This window comes from Ursus arctos, unplaced genomic scaffold (genome assembly GCF_023065955.2).
Source record: "Ursus arctos isolate Adak ecotype North America unplaced genomic scaffold, UrsArc2.0 scaffold_16, whole genome shotgun sequence".
Taxonomy (NCBI): domain Eukaryota; kingdom Metazoa; phylum Chordata; class Mammalia; order Carnivora; family Ursidae; genus Ursus; species Ursus arctos.
In genome coordinates, this window is record NW_026622830.1 from 39,015,512 (window position 1) to 39,037,034 (window position 21,523).

A 21,523-nucleotide genomic window follows, 5' to 3' on the forward strand; every position below is an offset into this window, starting at 1 on the left:
ACAAATGTTTAGTGCTTACTCAGGCTGTAGGTCGATCCTGGGCAGCTGTAGCTCTACTTAGATATCCCCTGTACTCTGGGACTAGGCTGACAGGGCTGCCTCTTTCTAGAATGTTTCTTGTAACAGCAGCCGAAGTGAAAGAGAGAAAGCAGGTCTGAAAGCTTCTACACATCACTTACTCTCCCATTTCATTAACTAGAACAAGTTTTTTTTTTTTTTAAAGATTTTATTTATTTATTTGACAGAGATAGAGACAGCCAGTGAGAGAGGGAACACAAGCAGGGGGAGTGGGAGAGGAAGAAGCAGGCTCATAGCAGAGGAGCCTGATGTGGGGCTCGATCCCAGAACGCCGGGATCACGCCCTGAGCCGAAGGCAGACGCTTAACCGCTGTGCCACCCAGGCGCCCCTAGAACAAGTTTTATGGCCATACCTACATTCAATAGAACAGGGAAACCAGGAAATAAAATCATCCCTTGGGGAAAAGTTACCAAATATTTGTGAATAGTCAACCACTCACTTCTTTTTCTTGGATGTGAACATATCACCAGAAAGATCAAGCAACTTGCCCGGATCACTGGCAGAGCTGAGATTAGAACAGGGTTCCTGTTTCCCCTTCCCTTCAACACTTCTGTGTGCAAACTTGTGGACAAGATGTTGTAGTCAGAGTCCTAAGAGAAGGATACCATCCAAAGAGGTTGTCTGCGCACGAGGGCCTATCTCATGCCGTGGTATCCCTTTGGCATGGTCAACACATTCTCTCTTTGGACCTCTAGATCCAACATTTGCTTTTGTTACAATATTTCTCTATCAGTCAGGAATTAATCATGAAATCAGAGCCATTAATAAATTTTGGTATCAAGAATTATATTTATTATATATTTTATTTATATATTTATTATATTTAGTATAGGAATTAGAACTTAAACTATTTGGGAGGAGCTGGGCAAGGGAAGGCTCAAAGGAGTCACAAACCAGTTACTCCAATAAGCGAGCATGTCCAGTCACCAAAATAGGATGGTAAAGAGGAGGTTTGTGAGAATCTAATGGGAATCTTGGCTTCCGTGTGGCTATCACACCTGTAGGACCAATGTATTATCTCCCTATGTTAAAGCATCCGTGGCTGGCCTGGGGCAACAGTGGGTCAACAGGCTCAGCAATTGGTAGAGGAGAGTGAGAGCCAACCTGGAACTCATAGACCCCTATGTGCAAGATTGTTAACTGCATCTAACCATCACAACCTTCAGAGGGTAATGGCTGCAACTTTGCTTCTGCCTTTCAAATCTAACTTGGACACCATATAGGGCAGGGATTCTAGAAACATATTCCAGCTTAAACAAGCAGACACAGGACAACCTTTCACACATTCCAAGTTTGAAGAGGCCTAGGCAGACCCGTGCCAACCCAAATGTATTAGTTTCCTCCTATTGCTATGACAAATTACTACAAACTTAGTGGCTTACACCCACACAGATTTATTATCTTGCAGATCTGGAGTTTAGAGGTCCAAAATAGGCCTTCCTAAGCTATAATCAAAGTGTTGGCAGCATTGTGTTCCTTCTGGAAGCTCTAGGGGAGAATCTGTGGATTGCCTTTTCCAGTTTCTAAAGGTCATATCACTACAACTTCTGCTTCCGTCATCCCATCTTCTCTCAATCTGCTTCTCCTGCCTCCCTCTTTTCTCTTAAGACACTGATGATTATTGGACCTACCCGAATAATCTAGGAAAATCCCTCATCTCAAAATCATTAACTTAATCACAGCTGCAAAGTCCTTTTTGTATGGTATATGTAAGATCACACCCTCACAGATTCTGGGGTTTGCATGCAGCCGTCCTTGGAAGGCCAGCATTCTGTCTACCATACTAACTCATACGATCCTGATGGTCCGTAACAAGGGTTGGCGACATAATAATATGTGGGCCAAATCTGGACCACTGCCTGTTTGTGTAAGTAAGGTTTTATTGGAGAACAGTCATGCCCATTTGTTTATGTATTGTCTTTGGCTGCCTTTGCACTATGATAGCAAAATTGAGTAGTTGGAATTGAGACCGTATGACCCACAAACCTAAGATATTGACTATCTTGTTTTTTGCAGCAAAAGTGTCTTGACCTCTGGTCCATAGGCCAAAAGGTTGATTTGTAGATACAGAATAAGAAACTTGAGTGTAACAACAGCTCCAGAAACTTCAGATTTGTAAGATAAAGTATTCTCTCCCTATGCTTAATCTATGTGCAAAGCTACATTATAAGGTTAACTGCAATGGGAACAGCTCACGCCATTTGAAAGACAGTGAACACTAGCATATCTAGTTATGAGCATGGAAGCCACCACCTCACCATAACCGTGTTCTCCTCTGGGCTGGATGCTCATGACCATGGGTGAGTACATCCCTTCCCCGGAGACCACTGTAGACAAGTGTAGAAAACTGATACAGTCTCACTCTTCAGATTCCCTTGTCCATGCTGAGTATCACAATCTTTATTCCCATTGAGGAAAAAGAGAATTAGTAAGGCTACATTCACAGACTATTCACCATGATTAGAATTTGAGTATTACCTCAAGTTGTTCAGCCACCCAGGCAAAGCTTAAAGTGGATTGCTTTATTTTATCAAGGGGTGGTTTTGTTCGTTCAGGTTCATTTTATGTAATTTTATTTTCAAAAATAATCTTATCTTCAAATTTTATAGATCACTCTGTCCTCTATGCTTGTATCACCTGCAGATGAACTTTTCTTGATATAAGTTATAAGACTTTAATGTTTTCCTTTCCATCAGGCTCTCATTCAGTTAGTTCCAACATGGAGGAACACTAATCTTAAATGGCTTTTCTACCTGCAAAGAAACGAGGCCATGAATGAAGCCTTCAGTGCGCAGTTTTAACCTGGTTATATGGTTTATCTCTCTGTGCCTTGTGAGACAAAGGAGTGGGATTTCACCAGGTTAAGAGCTATCGGATTAAGTTTTTCCTTTAGTTTAAAAAAAAAAAATTGTAAATGGTGCAAATTCCATTAACTTTCTCCAGGACTTTTCATCATAAAGGAGAAGATCAAAAGACGTGTCAGCCAAAATCATTAATAACTTGCTGGGTGTTCAAATGCAAAGTGATCTTTTGAAATGTTCATTGTCTTCAGTTTCCGAAGAGTGGGTCTATAGAGCTGACTAGATTTGAATCTCACCTCTCCACTTGCTAACTATGCCACTTCATCAAGGTGGGTCATATTCTGAGACTCAATCTTCTCATCTATAGAGCAAGGACATAAATAGCTCTTCCCCCAAGCATAAATTTAAGAGTTCAGACATGTCAAATACTTACAACAGTGCCTGCTAATATTTGCATTTGTTAGTTCCTTCATTCATCTAACAAGCAAGGTACTAACTATCCCACATTATAAGCATCACAGTAGCTCTGTGAGATTGGTATAGTTATCTTTTTTTTTTTAACAAAGAAATGGAGGATCAAATTAGTTAAATAATTTGCTGATAGTCATAAGTCGACAAGACTGCAGAGCTAGAGATAAAATTCAGTTCTATTTGATTACAAACAGCAAGCCTGTGGATTTAACCTACCATTTGCAAAATACTAATTCCTGGAATTGTGAACCATTTAAGGCCAAGGTGTAGTAGCATTCTTCAGGAATTCAGAAGCTGGTAACTGAGTGAACACAGTATGGGGATTCCTCAACTAATTGAAGCCCCTGCAAATATATTATCTGGACAGTCTATACCAGAAAGCTTTTGGTATTTGCCAAAACTTTAAAATCATATTTAATTTGGAAAGAACTCTCTATAAAATATAGTATACATTCCCCTGTCTTCTTCAACAGATTATATTGAACATGATTTAAGATTATATTGACATAGTCATTTATCATTATGAACTTCATTTTTATCCTGTATGCTAATATAGGAATATTCTGAGAATTTATTGTAATAAAGAGAGGTATTATTAACCTGAACTGTTACACATTTTAATTCCTGTGCTTGATTTGTCAAGTTTTAGGTGTTTCCTGTCCCAGTGGTTGCTACTTCTTGTCAGTGTTCCTGTTTCTACAGTCAGTCTCTCAAAAGTCCCCCAGAAAAATCTCTTGATCAAACAAAACTGGGTTTACTAAAACTTACTGTAAAATGACAAATCAACATCTTGATAGGGTTTCAAAATGAGGAAATTTGGGTAGAATATTTATAGTGTAGGTTATGAACTGGGTGATGGTATGAAGCTGGGTGGTTTTAAGGTGGGTCTTACAAGACAGGGAAGTGGTTGTCATTTGGTAGACTTTCATGCCATAATAGCTCTGGCCTGGTGGGCACAACAAGATGAGAGATCTAAAGTAGCCCTCGATGATTAAGCTGTTGGTATTAATAAGCAAGTTATTTCAGTTGGTTCACAGTTGTATTTTACCAGAACATGTATTTCCTGGAGTAAGAAGCTAAGGGATTTTTGCCTGGTTCCAATATTGAAATAAGCAAATATGTTTGATCCCAGTTTTTTTTCTTGCTTAATTCCTGGATGGCTTCCTAATGTTGTATAACCAACATTGTTGACGAGCTGAGCATCCATTAGGTATCTGTTACTATACTGTGAATGGTAGATGTGTAAATTCTAGTAGAAAGTGAATTAATAATTCTACAAACCAGTGCTTGTTGCTTTGTTCCCCTTTCTTAATGTTTTCTTCATTTATATCGAGTTTTTCACAGCGTTTAGCATCCTTTTCTTTTGTGTTTGAAAATTTATAAAGTGATGCTGTTTAGATGCAAGATTTTTTTTTAACTATGAAATTTAGAATGTCTGGGGATTTTATCCATACTTTCTGAAAAGTTCTTCTAGAGTCCTTAAGCTACATTATTGAAGTAAGTAGTCTGAAACATTGGGATTTGGTGTAGAATGCATGGAAGATAAAGTTATTGAGCAACACTAAAGTATATAATTAATACCTAAAATAAAAATGCATATTATTTTACCTCTACAGTCTAGCGATTGGAAAATAATAAAAAAGATTAAAGGTTCAGGGGCACCTGGGTGGCACAGTGGTTAAGCATCTGCCTTCAGCTCAGGGCGTGATCCTGGCATTATGGGATCGAGCCCCACATCAGGCTCCTCCACTATGAGCCTGCTTCTTCCTCTCCCACTCCCCCTGCTTGTGTTCCCTCTCTTGCTGGCTGTCTCTATCTCTGTCAAATAAATAAACAAAATCTTAAAAAAAAAAAAAAAGATTAAAGGTTCTAATTATGTGGTGTCAAATTGGGGAAAAAATGAATTTGATTCATTACTTAAAACTTTTAGCTGTTTATAGTAATTTAGGCCAACTGAAAAATAAAATACATATTCTGGCCGGCAGAAATCCTTTCTAAGAATTATGTTTGGTAAGAAAATATAGAAACTGATCAAACAAGGCTTTTGAAGTCCTATTAACCATGGAATTTTCACTGAAGCGACATATGCATGTCGCTTGTAGACTGGGATTTATTTTGAAATGACAGAAATTCCTTAAACAATATTTGAAGCCTGTTTTGCTTACTGCTGTTAATGTCTGTTTTTCTTTCTTTCCGTTTCTTTTATTCTTTTTTTTTTTTTCCAGTCACATATTCAGTACTATAATTTGTTGGCATTTGGCCCAGAAAAGAAGCCAATTTTCAGAAAAAAAAAAAAAAAAGTTCTTTAGTAGCTTTATACATGAAGAGGCAAGTTCAAATTTTATTGTTAAATCAACAGTTTTTATGCAGGGAGAATCTGGAAACCATACTATAGATGACAATGTGGCCTCTTTCCTGTCTCTTAGCTAATCTTCCTATTCTTGACTGGGATAGTAACATAGAATATATAATATATATATATTATATTACATAATATATAAGATATATAGTAGAATATTTATACACACATACTATATATATATACACATACACACACATATATACATATATATGTGCATATATATATACTTTTTATTAAGTATAGGGGACAAAACGAAAACCTGCCTACACATTTGAATCTTTCTTAGGAGGTATGTATATGTGAAATACCAGATGAGACAGGTTAAGATCCATTTTTTCATATTAGGTAGCATGAATTAAAACAAAACCTTAAATTTAGGGACACAGGTGCCAAACTAAGAGAGACAAATACTAAATCGCTGGGGCCAAATGCTCCATTGATTTATGAGTGCAGCCATGCAATTGAGTTCAGCGACATATAAACAGCATTTATTGAGTACCTGTTCAGTTCCAGGAACCCATCCTGGGTGCTGTAGATACAGAAATAGAAGTTTGTGATTCTGGAAGCTTCACAGTATGATTGAAAAGTAAAACCAGGGGCGCCTCGGTGGCTCAGTCGTTGGGCGTCTGCCTTAGGCTCAGGGCGTGATACCAGAGTCCTGGGATCGAGCCCCACATCAGGCTCCTCCGCTATGAGCCTGCTTCTTCCTCTTCCACTCCCCCTGCCTGTGTTCCCTGTCTCGCTGGCTGTCTCTCTCTCTGTCAAATAAGTAAACAAAAAAAACTTAAAAAAAAAAAAAAAAAGAAAAGTAAAACCAATTAATTAAACAATATGATAAGTAATAGGAGTATGTAAAATAACTTGATTACTGCTGAAGTATAATTTTCAAAACATTAAAACTGTGGTTTTACACAAACATAAAAATTCAAAGATTTTGTTCAACTCATTAAGAGAACCAGCAAGATGATAGAACCAATTCAAAAAGCATTTGAGGAGCTAGATATGTATAGGCAATTTAATAAAGGAATATTAAGGTAAGATTCCTAGGTTAGGTATAAAACTAGTTAATTTCCTACAGGGTAATAAAGCGCATAACTTTTGAAATTATCATTTTTCCTGAATATATATTATTTTCATCTCTCCTGAATAAAAATCTACAGAATAGCAGATAGCCTTGCTATATTTGGGATCTTTTTTCAATAGTAATCATTTGAACAAAGTGTATTCACCGTAGATAATTCTTGGGTGAGCCTTTGCCCCTGGGTGACATTATACTATCTTTTTGCTTTATTTTCAAGTCTTGGATCTTATTTTATTAATAAAAAAAATTCGGAAACAATGGAATGTAGGAGAAAGGAAGGATAGGGGAATTCCAAGTGGAGGAAAGCTAAGGACAGATGACTAAGGTAAGGCTCCTATAAATTAAGAGAAAATTTCCAGTAAGACAAAGCCTTGTGGGGGCTGGAGGGATGGCGATAGGTAGAAGGAAGGGCAAAGTAGGCGGATTCCAAGTGCCATTTCATGAACAGTTTTCTGTTGCTATTATGACAGATGACTACTATGACTAGGGACAGATTATAAGATATATTTACTTGATATTTGATTGTATTTGTTGTGGTGGTGGTTTTTAAAAAGTGAAAAGCAAATCATCCGTGTGCTGGCAGGGAGTTATAAATTAGCTGTTTTTAAAGCCATACATTCATATGTCAGAACGTTGAAACTATTTTGGAAGAAAATGCTAAGGACAGTGAAAGCAGAAGACAGTGAAGACAAGAAGATTGGGATCCAAGCAGGCACTAAAACTGAGCAGAGCCTCTAATTATTAGCCATACCTCTGAAATCCCCTTTCTTCCCCCATGGGTCTTCTCCCTCTCTTTCTTTTTTTCTCTTCCGTACCTTTCTTCTCTTACCCCATACAGGGAATGAAATCTGGAAGATATCACAATTTATGTCTCTAGCTGAGCAGGATGCATCTGAAAGAAGCAGCATCTAGCTTGGTTTTGTTTTGTTTTTGCCTTCGGCTGCAGGCAGGGAACAGAATAGAACAGAATGTGGCAAAATGAATGGAATGGAATGGAATGGAATGGAGTGGAGTGGAGTGGAGTGGAGTGGAGTGGAGTGGAGAGTGGAGTGGAGTGGAGTGGAATGGAATGGAATGGAATGGAATGGAATGGAATGGAATGGAATCTCCCCTGAAACACCTTTTGACTATTTCTGCTGTTAAAAAATACAGTGTTTACTTAGCTTCATTTTTCCTCTTTGATATTAATTTTCCTTTTAAGAAACAAGTCACATCCATAAATATTTATTAATTTAAAATCTATTTTTACTAGCTGAGCTTTCCCAGTGGGTAATAAACTGTGAGCTGTGGGGTTATTCAATCTTTTTAGTATTATTTCCAAGGAGTAGATAAAATATGACTGCACCACAATTCCTTGGCCTCTCTGTATGAGCTGCATGATTGTGACAACGTGGACGGACCTGGAGGGTATTATGCTAAATGAAATTAGCCAGACAGAGAAAGACAGATATTACATGATTTTACTTATACGTGGAATCTAAAAACACCAAAACAAATGAACAAACAAAAAAGCAGAAACAGACCCATAAATACAGGGAACAAACTAGTGGTTTCTTGGCAGGGGGGGTGGGTAGCAGGTGCTGAGAAGAAATGGGCAAAAACAGGGGAAGGGGAGTGGGAGGTATAGTCTTCCAGTTACGGATGAGTAAGTCATGGGGATGAAAGGTACAGCATAGGGAGTATTGTTAATGGTGTTAGTGTATGGTGACAGATAGTAGCTACACTTGGGATGAGGATAGCACAGTGCGTAGAGTTATTGAACCACTGTGTCATGCACCTGAAACTAACAATTGTGTGTCAAGTGTATTTCAATAAGAAAGATTTAAAAAAAAATAATAATAATACCTACTGATAATACCTGCTAAAAAAATTCCAGGTTCAATTAAGGCAGAATCACCTCAGGAAAGCTCTAAATCCACAATAAACAAGGTGCAGCTCTAGTGATCCATTTATACATGGCTTTTATTTTAGCCCCCCCCCTTTTTTTCATTTGACTGTGGACAGTTGGTCATTGGATTTATAGTATTTAGCACTAACTTTGGAGAAGGGCAGGTTAGTGTCCACATCAAACATGTGATATTTTACTGTTCACGTGTCCTTCCAGAATTAATTAGGGAAAAATTTCAAAAGGGCCTCTTTGGGATTTAATGATATTAATAATATTTGTTTAACCAAAAACTGCTGAATGCTTGTTTTATTCATTTCTAATTGGGCAGCTTCACATTCTGCCAACAAGTAAAATTAATAAGCAAGTTAAGTCTAATTGGCTTGCTTTGACTGAGGAGCTGAATACTTTCAGTAAGAATCCTAGACTGATTTATTGTATTTTATTAATTAATTAAGTTTTTGAAACTTAGGAGACAAACCACAAAAACCTTTCCCGAACAATTTTTCTTTGATGGTGCCTTAAGCATCTTGGGTCTTTTTAGATGAACATCAATACTTAAGCTGTTGAAAGAAAGTCTATATTCTGAATGAAATGGCTTCTATTTGCATGGAGCAATTAGCTATAATTAGCATGCAAGTTTTAATGATATTGTATTGTGAAGGTGATTATGCCTGTGGGACTGGTGATGCAAGTTTCTTCTATTGTTTATTGTATGCAAATTCAACCACTTAGCTTTAATTAGACGTTGAAATCCAGAACAGTTGTCAACAATTGCTTTAGTATTAACAAGTAGCATGAACTGTCCATCACGACTTTTTAAATGGCACAGACTTATAAGCAATTGATTTGGCTTCCAAAAAAAGAGAAGGTATCTTAAAGTCCATCATTTGCAGAACAAAATCAAGTTTGGGTCATTCTGGTTGACAAGATGTCTCTGTCTTCCTATTTCCTTTGATTATGCCTCTTTGCTTTGTGAATATCAATAGAAGGTGCCTCTTTGAAAAACAGTAAATGCAAAGTAAAGCTCAGTATTTTAAGAAGAGCCAGAATGTGGACTGTTTCCAATCCGATATTTGATAATTCATGATCTGGTAGGATTCTAAAAGGGTCAGTAGTTTGGGTTCATCCTAGTTATTAATGTATGTTACACTTTGTATATTATAGATGAAAATCATTACATGAATTAGCAGTCATTCTGTGATATTCCTTTAGTAACATGGCAGAACCTGGGAAAAACCGTAAAGCCAACGTAGTTGTCTGTAGAATTGCAAGGAAGAGAGGCTGAGCATGGCTTTCTGATCACCCTACAAGCTCTCCAGCCTTTTCCAAGACTCAGTTTCCTCCTTAGGCTTTAGTCTGCCTGTCCTAAGGATGACATGTTAGAAGCACATTCACAAGACATTGGAAGTGACTTACTTCCCTTTACTTTTCCCAGACTAGTTGTATCTCAAAATGAGACCCAGAGAAAAAACATGCATTGTCTGAAAGGATGGATACCAGTTCCAGCCATCAGATGAGGAAAATTTTGTGAGGTCTTCTCTTTCCTTCCCTTTCCTTTCCTTTCCTTTCCTTTCCTTTCCTTTCCTTTCCTTTCCACTTCTGCACTTTTCCTAAACCTTCTCTCACTGGAAAAAAAATTAAGAAGCAGCAGCTACAAGCATTCACACAGACATTGTTCTGTTTTGAATTATGTTGGTATGTTAACAAAGAGAAAAAAAGTTACTTGCTACCATTGTTGCAAAGGTTGATTTCTGATTTTTCTAACTTCTGTTGTGTCTGGATTTCTCTCCCCATTTTTCAAAGAATGACCCTCAATAGCTTAATAAATCAGCTAATAAAATATTTTAGCATCTGCTAATGTTCCCTGAGTGTGTTACATGCTTGTTCAAAGGCTTTGTAAAGGAGCACAATAGAGGGAAACCATGGGCAATTCTGAAAGGCAATACTATCAGGTTTCAACATACTGCAGAACATCAGTCTTTACCCTAAGACTTTGCTTATAAATATTTACATTGTTTGCCCAGATGGTGGCACAATTGGAAAATGTGGGTATTTTTTTAAACCATCTCTTAACAAACTTAAAAAAAAAAATAAATCCGTAAACTAGGATCGCAAACTATAGAAACACATTAAATGTTCATTTGAAAACTTCTGCTGCTGTTTTATTTATTATTATTTTTTAATCATGGCAGAAGGATGTAAAAAGAATGCAGGTTTTCTTCAGGTTTTGAGGACAGTATATTGTCATACTGCCCTTCACGTAGATAAGCCTGAGGCCTCAGTAACTTCTAAAATATTTCCGTTCAAGGCAATGAATATTTACTGAACACCAACCACGTGCCATGCACTCGCTGATGTTTCTAAGGGCGTCTGCCTCATTTATACAGTTTGAGGAGAGAGGATGGACTCCTGCTAACTAGCTGCAATCAGGGCTTGACCAGTGTCCCCAGTGGAATCCTCACCAAACAAATGGTGAAAAACAATGGCAACATACTTTCTTCTCTCACCTCGAAAACAGCAGTTACCTCCCAAGTGTCTCCCTGTTGCCATTTTTCTTCCTTTCCACCCCATTGTCAGTATCATCCATGTTCCATGTCTCAATTCCATGTCACTTGCCTCTTGTTTTACTGGATCCTGAATGGACCCCTTTAAAGGATCCGTGAGCCTCCGTACAAAGTCCTGAATCCTAAAGACGGCTTTCGAGGCCTACCATAATCCATCTATCTCTCGGTTACCTCAAAGACCCTATATAGCGCCCACCACTCTTGTCTTCACCTCCCAATTTTTGACTCAGCCACTCAACTTCTTGCAGTTACCTAAATGGAATCTCTGCTTCTGCCTCTGTGTTGTTCTCTGTATGTAGGGGACAGATTACAGGGAGGGGGTGGAGGGAATCAAGCAGAGCACCATTAGTGTGAGCTTCTGTTTTACTCTAGAATACCTGGGCTTGAGAAGTTGGGCAAAGGTTCCAAGTGGGAGAGGGGGTTAAATGTTTATAGGCTTTAGCAGGAAGAGGGAGGAATTGTTCATGGGGCTTAGCAGCCATTGTTTGAGCAATTTCAATTTTATTAGGAGAGGTGCAGAGAAACAGCAAGGGGCTAAAGCCTTGTGTGTGAGGCAGTAGGAAGGTAGGAACAGCTGTGGGGACAAGGCCATGCAAAAGCCTCAATGGAAAGCTATCCTTCAGTATCTCACAAGTTTATCTGCAGAACTGTCTTTTTCCCCTCTCCCCTCTTCCCGCCCCTACTTGGCTAACTCCTAGTCACCATGATGCAGAGGTCACCTCTCCTCAGAAGACCTCCCCATGCTTCCCAGGAACTCATCTCCTCACAGCCAGCACCGCACCCCCCACCCCAGAGTTCTGTGCTCAAATCGGGAAGAGTGCATATCACAGGGTATTGCAATTCGCTGTTTGTTTCTCTGCCTACTACATCTCCTTGCTCAGTTTCTGAAGGGCAGGCCCGTACAACGCCTAGCTCTTTTTCTGGCATGTATTATGGGCTTAATACATTACACTGATGGATGAATGAATGAATGAGTGAATGAATGTGAAAGGTAGGTGAACCCTAAATCTCTGTAGAAACTTTCTGCCTTAACCTCCCTTTTTCATCTGTGATGCAGCCATGCTGGCCTCCCTACCCCAAGACCAGTAATAGTCCAGCATGGGTGAGCCTATACAGAAATAGTTACAGAACACACCTGCCTTTGTCCCCAAGATACCTCGTGGTCTGCCACAGTTAGTAAACAGGCTCTTACTAACTGAGATACAGTTGCATGGAACTACTACACTTCCATCTATGAAATGCTAGATTTCAAAGTAGCAACTTGGGATGTGTTCCCACTCTGCCCACCCTTAACATTTATAATAAAGCACTGCCTAACACAGAATTATATTCTTAGGGAAAGATGAAAAACATGCTTGAAGAACTCAACCCTTATTAACACCATTGTTTTCAGTAACAGTAAGCATTAAACAGTTATGTAGTTAACCTGTGTAGTTTTTAAGCCTGCTAAAGTGTCTAATTAGTTAATTAGGAAAATAATTATGTGCTGAAAAAAGGAAATTTGAGAATTGACTATGGATATATAAAACTGTGTTCAAAATAAGAACTAGGAAGATTGGTAGGGGAAGAAAGGGATAAAGAAAGGGGGGGTAATCAGAAGGGGGAATGAACCATGAGAGACTATGGACTCTGAGAAACAAACTGAGGGCTTCAGAGGGGAGAGGGGTGGGGGAATGGGATAGACTGGTGATGGGTAGTAAGGAGGGCACGTTTTGCATGGTGCACTGGGTGTTGTATGCAACTAATGAATCATGGAACTTTACATCAAAAACCAGGGATGTACTGTATGGTGACTAACATAATATAATAAAAAAAACATTAAAATAAAAAAAATAAAAAAAATTAAAAAAAAAAAACTTCTATTTTGCGGCTTTAGAGCTGTCCCGATGTATTAACATTTCATGATTCTTTGTATTCAGTAAAAGATTTTTTCACCAAAATATTGGATAGTTTCCCAAAGTTTTCTTCTCTCACCTCCTGTTGTGTATCAAACAGAATATTGGAATTATCTAGTCAAATCATAGTAGGAATTGTATTTTGTAAAAGTCTATTTCCTTGGAAGTCATTAAAAAAAAAGACACATAGGGAAAATTATTTCAATTTACAGGGCCAGTGTTTCTCTGTCATAGTCAATTATAAGTAAACTATTTCTCAGGACTTTTTTTTTTTTTGCTATTTATAATAATCAATTTGTGAAGCATTTAGCATAGGCAGAAACACATCTGATGCCAAGATCACTTTTAAGAGGCTGCTCTTTTGTTTCCCTTCAGCACTGTACATACATATTGTTTACATTTACTGTGTGAATGGTGGGAATTCATGGTCCCAGAGGCATGGAATGAACAAACAATCTCCGAATGCAGTATGCAAGTTAAAAAGGAGAAATTGACCATTTCCAGATCATAGTGCAGTCAATTATCTTTTCCAGTTTGAGGAGTAAAATAATCTATACAATTCACTTCCAGATAAAGTACATTTATATCGAATAATGTTTGCAGTTACCAGTCTTCCCATCCAATGCCCCTCTCCTCTGACTTCTGTTATTCCTACTCCTCGTTAGCCTGGACTTGTCATGGCGCTGCTATTGGTAAGTCTTTACTTTTGTCCGTGCTGTTCCCTTAACCTTGAAATGTGTTAAAAGAAATCCACTACTTCCTGAGATTCTAAAAATTAAACTTCCTTACCCCAGCAGACACCTTTTATACCGTGAACTGCAAAAATGAAAGTCAACAGGGGCGCCTGGGTAACGCAGTCGTTAAGCATCTGCCTTCGGCTCAGGGCGTGATCCTGGTGTTCCGGGATCGAGCCCCACATCAGGCTCCTCTGCTGGGAGCCTGCTTCTTCCTCTCCCTCTCCCCTGCTGTGTTCCCTCTCTCGCTGGCTGTCTCTCTGTCACATAAATAAATAAAATCTTTAAAAAAGAAAATGAAAGTCAACAAAGAAGGTGAGATTTTGGCTTTGTATGAAAACTGCTGAGTAGGCATAAAAGATCTCAGAGTGAGGAAAAGGCAATTTTTCCTGAAGGCCTAGAGATGAAAGAGGCAGTATAGGTAGCTACGTGATTGATTTCCCCTCTGCAGCTTAGAGTATCAGGATACAAATGTTGGCTTGGACAATTGGGTACTGTATTTACAGGGACATAGTGTGTAGTGGATGGTGGGAGGATTCAGATCTTAGAGTCCTCTAACAAAATATGTTCCAATTCTGTCTTCCCTGTTGTAACAGCTACAATAGTGGACAATTTATGTAATTACTCTGAGCTTTGGTTTCTTTATCTTTGAAGTGGGAATAGTAATATCTACCTGGGCAAGTTGTAAGGATTGAAGATAATGTATGCTAAGCACTTATCACAGTGGTTGGTTTGCCCATAAGCACTAAACAAACAGTAGCTATTATAACAATGACTGCATGGTCTTTACCCTTCTATTAAGGGTGAATTGAGCTAAGAAAGTTCTAAAGACTTAATAAAACAAATTTGCCTCATGACTACTAAGAATAAGGAGACACGAAGAAAGGTGTTTATCATCTGAGGAACTAAAGTAGACCCAGAAAACAAGAAAGAGTTGCTACTACATTTTTGTTTGGAAACAGGAGTAAGACTGGAATACAGCCATCAGGATCTATTTGTAGTAGGCTGAAAGCCCAGGGGCAAAAAAAAAAAAAAAAAAAAAATTTGGTAAAAGAGTCTGGCTTGACTGAGGCTGTGTTTTGAACGTGTTACAGTTGGACTCCAGTAGCTCAATGTCCAGCTCTACTGGGGCTGTGTTTCCTTCACATCTACAGATACATAGACCCAGTCTTCGGACATGTCAGACCTCATTGTTCTGCCAAAGTGATTTTGGTCTTTCTCCTGGTCTCTACTCTAGATACAATAAATATTGGTTTGATAGCAAAAGCAAAGGTAACAAAAGCAAATTAACAAGTGGGACTACATCAAACTAGAAAGCTTCTGTGCAGCAAAGGAAACCATCAACAAAACTAAAAGCCAGCCTTCCTGAGTGGGAGAAAATATTTGCAAATCATGTATCTCCTACGGGGTTGATATCCAAGTGTGTAAAGAATTTACACAGCCCAATAGGTAAAAACTAAGAATTCGATTGAAAAAATAGGTGGAGGATCTAAATGGAAATTTTTCCAAAGAAGATCTATAGATAGCTAACATGAAAAGGTACTCAACATCACTAAACATCAGAGAAATGCAAATCAAGACCACCATGAGTTGTCACCTCACACCTGTTAGAATGACTATCATGAAAACAAACAAGAAATAACAAGTGTTTTTGGCAGGGATGTGGAGAAAAGGGAACCTTTGTGCACTGTTGGTAAGAATGTAAACTGGTACAGCCACTGTGGAAGACAGAATGGAGGGTCCTCAAAAGTGGTAGATTCAAGATATAGTAGACGTAAAATTTACTGAATATGAAGTCTCTAGGTCAAAATGCAACTAGCTTGGTGGTGATAAATGGTCCTCTGTTGAGAGAAACAAATGAATAAGCTGATCCTTACATGCCGGGCTGTAAATCCTAGGCCGAATATAAGCACAAGTCTCCAAGGGAGTTTAGAGAAGTCTTTGATCTGCTCCGAGTGTATATGGATAGGGTCCCAAAGGGAAGAAGTTCCATTTAGGGCACAAAGCTATACCTAGACATAGGTGACTTGTGTTTGACCTGTAGGGTCAGGCCTGTCTCTGAGCAGTGCGGGTCCCTTTACTCCCAGCAGTTCATGAGTGGTTCCCAAATATCCAGTGGGGGAAAGGGAAACAACTTAAACTGCTTTTATCATCACTGAAGGAAACATAACCTAATTTCAGCACAGATACTGCCTTTTTGTAAATGCACTTCAAGTGCACAGAAACTTACTGTAGCTAGAATGCAAGGAGAAAACAGAGTATCCTGGACAACAATTTACATTTAGGAAATATTCACAAAACATTGGGACAAAATAAAGTTCAGGGTAAGGGCTCTTATAGTAAAAGTGTTTTGGAATAGCATTATTATTTTACTTGGGTGAATTTTTACGCCTAATGAAAACCAGCGGAATAACTTGTGTTGTGTTCTGCTGTTAAATTCTCCACTGTGAAAGAAGCCCAGCGGGTATGCAGCTGTCTGAGATCCCTTCTTAGAAAGACACACCAATCCATATTGTACTCAGGCGACTCTGGTTTCCTGACTCTGTGACAAAAATCTGACTATTATTATTATTAATTTTTTAAGATTTATTTATTTATTTATTTATTTGAGAGAGAGAGAGAGAGAGCACGCATGTGGGAGGAGGGACAGAAGGAGAGGGAGAGAGAGAATCTCAAACAGACTCCATGCTGAGTGTGGAGCCCGACCTGGGGCTCAATCTCATGACCCCGAGATCATGACTGGAGCAGAAATCAAGAGTTGGACGCTCAACCAGCCGAGCCACCCTGGCATCCCATAACTATTATTTTTCTTAAAAGACTTGTCATTTGAAGAACATAAAAAAAGGGAAAAAAGAAAAGTTACACATGATCCCAAATCAATGTAGGTGTCCACAGAATGAATGCATGGTATTTGTTGACTATCCATTACCTCAACGTTTAATTTTTTAATTATATAATATAGGAAATAAAAGTTCCAGCTTTGTTTCCTTTTCTCTTCTCTCTACACACATTTAAATGGCTCTGTTTTATGTTTGTTTTACCAAGCAGTGCTGCAATGAATATTCTTACCCAATCATCTTTATGCATTTGTGCCGTTATTTCTGTAAGACAGCATTGTTTGGGGGGATAAACTTTTATTACTTTTTGATTGTAAAAGTAAAATCTTCCTTATAAATAATTTAGAAATAAAGTAGTAATCACTTTTAATGATGTAGTACCAGTGAAAGAGTTTATCACGCTGCATTAGTTTCACAGAAGTAACTCAGACTTCTGGACTTTGAAATCTTGCCAACCCGGCCTCATTCATTCAACGAATGCGGTGTCTCTTCTATGCCAAGCACTATGCAGTGGCATAAAAGATTTGAAATGAAAATCCTTGCCCTTTAGGCAGGTGTCCTAGATTTAAGTATCAAGAAAATTTTATTATCCTAATATCAACTCTTTGCCTAGAATTTGTCAGAACTTTTGTACCAGATTAAATGAGATTAAATGAGATAATACCTATAAAGCTCTTAGCACAGGGTTTCACACATAGTAATAAGTGCTTAAAAGGTGTCATTGTGCTTATCGTTATCATCATTAATACTATCATCATTATGAATTACTGCTTGTAGCATTTCTAAACCACCTCTATGTAACAGTGTTCTCAGGGAATTCAAATAGGCGTGTTATTGTGTTTGTGAAGTGCTATGTGAACTTGTATTTTATCTTTTCTCATTAATTTCTCACTAGCTTCTTCAAGTTACTAAATTTGAAAATTCCTGTATGTTTTATTCTTATAGTTTGGTTTGCATTATTAATGGATGTGTAATAATTGGGCAGTGATTTGCACTTTGGCTCTGCAATTTCTATTCTTTGAAATCAGGCTGAAGCTCTACCTTCTCAGCCTAGGGATAGCTGAAAGTCCATTTTAACAGTCATGGTTGCCTGCAGAGAATAGCCAGGCTCAACAGCCTGGCTTTCCTGTGAATCCCAGGTGTTTCTCCAAGATGTCTTTCCAAACGTCGTATGGGTAATTGTGAAGAAGGCAGCAGTGAGGGCTCAAAATGCCGTGATCTTTCTGTCCATCTGTATCTCTAAGGACTATTTAGAGGTTTTTTAAGCTCTGCAGGAAGGCCCAAATGTAAGCCATTAACGACACAAAAGAAAACATATTTTCAGGTCTCCCTCAGCTCTTGCCTTTAAGGAAAGAAGCTTCTACTGACTATTTATTGCAGGTTTTATGCAAAAAACCCTCAAACTTTCATTATCATTATTGAAGGAAACAGAACCCAATCTAAGCACAAATATCGCCTTTTTAAAAAAATGTACTTCAGGTGCACAGAAATGTAACCAGAATTCAAGGAGAAAGCAGGCCATATTGGGCAACCATTTTACATTTGGAAAACAGATTTGCAAAACTCTGGGACACCTGCAAAGCAAGGTCCAGTAAGCACTCTTATAGTAAAAATGGAATGACCAGTGCTGTTTAATTTGGTTGAATTTTATGCCTAATGAAGGCAATGAAATAACTTGTGCCAAATGTTACAATTCTATTGGGAAAGAAGGCCAGCCACCCTTATTTCTTTGGGAAGAAGATAGAGAAAGAAGAGCTGCATGGATTGGAGGGGCAGGGGTAAGGGAAATGGTCAGGGTATCAGAACAGTACCCCTCCTTTGAGAGTTAATAACATGTTTCATATCGCCCATATTTTGGGGTTGTTGTACAGGGGGGTAGGTGAGATTATGGAGCTCTGTGTGATGCTGCTGTGTTACGTGTACGTTGACCACTAAACTATTAGTTCCCTAGTTTTTGAAGGACCACTGTGGTATGTAGCACAGAAAGCTACTGCTAACTTCAACTCTTTTATTATGAATTATTATAATATTTGTTCCCATTTATTAAGCACCTGCTCTGGCCAGACACATTTTCTATTTGTGTCTAAGCTTTACTAAGCTCTGGAATGAAGGAACTTGAGACTGGAAGAAGTTAAGCAAAACACCCAAAGACACAGGGCTACTAAGAAGCAAGGCTGGAAGGAGTCTACACCCAGCACTGTGCCAAGGTTTTTTTTTTTTTTTTTTTTTCTTCCACCCTCATTCTGCTATTGAAATCCTGTTCACTTTCTCTATCTGACGTGCCAGCATGGGAAACAGTCAGTTGTCCTCCCCTCAAGTAACGACACAATCCTGCCGGGAAGTTGGATTAAGTGTGACTAATTAGGTGTTCTTAGAATGAGGATTACTGTTCCTTCACTCTTTCCTCACGATTGGTCCCTAAGTCTGCTACAGTTCCCTTCTGGGTACAATGCAGGGGCTAAAATCTTTATCCTTCAAAACTCTGCAGCCCAGAACATAATATATGCATTGTTAGGCATCCCAAAGGCAGGGTAAGTTTTATAACTATAACATCACTGCAGTATTTCAATATAGCTTGCTATCACTGGGACCCTGAGGCCTTTTATTCTGTCATACATATACATTTGTCACCATTCCCAGATTTTTATTGGTACAGTTTATTTCTTTTTTCTTCCCAAGTGTACTTATTAAACACTATCCTGTTTATTTCTGCCCAGTTCTCTCATTTGTCACTATAGAGTGACCTTGACAAATTAGAAAAGTGAGTAGTAATCCAAGCGCTTCAGAGATTCCCATTACCAGGTCCCCTTCCTCCCTTCCTTCCTTCCTTCCTTCCTTCCTTCCTTCCTTCCTTCTCCACTTCCCTCCCTCTTTTCCTTCACCTGAGGCTTAGAGGATTTAATAGATCCAAGATCACACAGCTACGAATTCTATCCCAGTTTAGATTCCATCATACTAGACTGCTTTTCATCTAGTTCTCTAGACACTGGATCCTCTACCTAAAGTGTTGTCTGTGAACCCAAAGTGTTAGAATCACCAGTGGGGTTGTTAGCAATGCCAAATCTCAGGCTCCAGTTTAGAACTTCTGAGTTAAAATCTGCATTTTAACAGGACTGCAAGCAATTCTAAAATCAAGGTTTGATAAACAGTAATCCAGATTACAGGAACCTATTTGACAGATAGTCAGCCTTTCTTCCTGTGCAGCAGAATTCTGCTCACCTGTCCTCCACATTACTCAAGGTTATAACCTCATTAGTCAGGGAGATCTGATTTATTTTTGCTAGTGAATGGATTGGGAGTGAGTTTTGATCCAGTTCTTCCTAATGAGACATTCAAGAAGTAGGCTCAGAAACTCAGGGAAAGGATTTCTTTCTCTTTATAATTGATCACATGGGAAGGAACCGTTTTTCTTTTGCAAGTAGATAGTATGGTATCTTTTTAAGATGCCAGAAACTCTGGTAGCCTTCTTTCAGCCATGATGGGATGGGTGCCAAGGACAAACCTAACTGGGTGAAGATGGCAGAGAGGAAATTCAGAAAGTGTCAAAGCCACCTCATTTCAGGATTCCTTCTTTTGAGTTTGTTTGTTTATTCGCTTAATGGTTAAATTAGCTGACTTGGGATGTTACTTGCAGCCAAAAGCATTCCCGCTGATACCAATTATGTTCTTCTTTGGTTATGAATGTGTTGCCAAAAACATCATCAGCTGTTTGTTAAAGGCAAGATCAATGATACCAATTACTCAGTCCACTGAAAGATGATTCGTTTGATCAGATAAGAAATTTATAAATTTTGAGTCCTTTGTCTCTTTAAGGAAATTTCTGTCTTCCCTCACATCTTCTCTTGCACACCTTTCTCTCCTATTCATCATTTGCTATATTTTCTTTTAAGTAGGATCTTGAAATATGCACATGCTTTAATTTTGTTAGAAATTTACCTTTGATTTCTACTAAAAATCTACCATAGAGAGTAGATGAGAGAAAAGGAGAATACAATTCAGAAGATAATTCAGGAGTGGAGACCACAAAGAACTCAGTAATTTGGTGTTAAGTTACTTCTTAGTGTTGATTTAGCCTCCTGGTCATTGTATGATGACACTCGTCTTCCTTCTCTTTCAATATTGGTCATTTGAAGACATAATATTTAGTATAAATTTTCAAATAAGTAATAAAATTATTTCTTACAAAGCAGAAGTGATCCGTGTGATTTTTAATTGACTTTTTATATTACTTAAGTGATGTTCTGTTAACAAAAGCTGATGTATGATTTCTGGGAAGATTTATAACCCCCTACCCCCAACCGATTTCTGATTAATAACCTAATCTTGAATTTGGGATAACTTTAAAGCTGCTTCTCTAGCAGTAATGGAAATTGGCAAGGATGAGATTTTTTTCACCTACCTGAGAAAAACAAAGAATGAGTTCAGTAAGTTAAAAGAATCTCTTTATAGATCAGTAATGCTTACTAGGTACTTCTCCTAGAGAGATACATATTAAAAAATAATTATAAAGATGATTTTAGGAGAGTGACATCATCAAGATGGTACATGGCTTATTCCCAACTTCAGTCCCCCTTACAAGAAGACCAGCTAGCGACAATCCATAGACAAGACACCACTGTGATAATCCCAGAACCAGAGGTGAGGTAAGCGTCCCCAGGACCACAGAGCCTGAGAAGGACTGCATTAGAAGGATAAGAGAAACAGCTGCACTCTGCCTGCATTGCTCTTCCTCCAGGCCAGGACAGTGATGTATTGAGAGAGACCCCCGGGCCTATGGTTCCACCAGAAGGAAAAGAGCACCCCAGGTGGAT

The 21,523-nt window shown here is 38.5% G+C and overlaps 1 protein-coding gene and 1 long non-coding RNA gene across 4 annotated transcripts in view; one reads left to right on the forward strand and one right to left on the reverse strand.

Annotated features, from left to right (window-relative positions):
- The window catches only part of LOC130543794 (uncharacterized), a 41,062-nt gene extending 34,668 nt beyond the window's left edge, over positions 1-6,394 (reverse strand). Inside the window, exon 1 of the long non-coding RNA XR_008959408.1 lies at positions 6,213-6,394. This is a non-coding gene — a long non-coding RNA (uncharacterized LOC130543794). The remainder of the gene's footprint in view (positions 1-6,212) is intronic.
- The window catches only part of MACROD2 (mono-ADP ribosylhydrolase 2), a 1,872,659-nt gene that overhangs the window by 1,130,904 nt on the left and 720,232 nt on the right, over positions 1-21,523 (forward strand). The window lies entirely within an intron of this gene.